Consider the following 762-nt stretch of genomic DNA (forward strand, 5'->3'; position numbering starts at 1 on the left):
CACTCAGCTTTAAGTTTATATCCCACCGACGCTTGACTTGAATAACTCACGGTAGCCGCCAGTGTGGACCACAGTTATCATGATATGTCAAACTGGATTGAAACCAGCGAAAAATGCAGAAAGAAAACATTTTCCAAACCGTTTTCTACCTGAACAGGAAAAACGTTGACTGTGCTGAACTATAGTCGACGAAGTATGGTCGTTTAGCCTCGTCGAGCCACAAAAAGCGCTCGAAGAATGAAGCCTCGCTTATCTTAAAATGAGTTGGCCTAGGTTGAGCCTACAATCCAATCGAAAACCAGTACCTGGTCAGCGGTCAACTTAAAAAAAGCAGCTGATCTCGGTGACATCTATGCTTGAGCGAGCCCACGATATGGTCACATGATACTGGACAGCGGATACCTTGTTTTGACAGGTGTCAGTTGATCAAAACATGTACGTCCAATATCAAAGATGTATGCTGTAAACTAGCATGATACTGGTCAAATTGGCATACATGGAAGGGTGGACGTAGGTACGGACGGACGGTCGATGACGTCATGGCTATAATTCTCGCATATTTTCTTAACTATGGTGTTCCGCGCGCGCGCGCGCCTTGGGCTCGCGCGGAGCTCCACTATCACTTGGCAGCTCGGGGATACGAATTTTACTCACGAGTGATGGCAGTCTCTCACTTGTTCGCGAGGAACTATCAGCTCGAGAAGATAAAATTGGTATCCCGAAGATATTGATGAAATTTCCAGATCAAACAACTTTTTTATT

Source organism: Montipora capricornis, unplaced genomic scaffold (genome assembly GCF_036669925.1).
Source record: "Montipora capricornis isolate CH-2021 unplaced genomic scaffold, ASM3666992v2 scaffold_456, whole genome shotgun sequence".
Taxonomy (NCBI): domain Eukaryota; kingdom Metazoa; phylum Cnidaria; class Anthozoa; order Scleractinia; family Acroporidae; genus Montipora; species Montipora capricornis.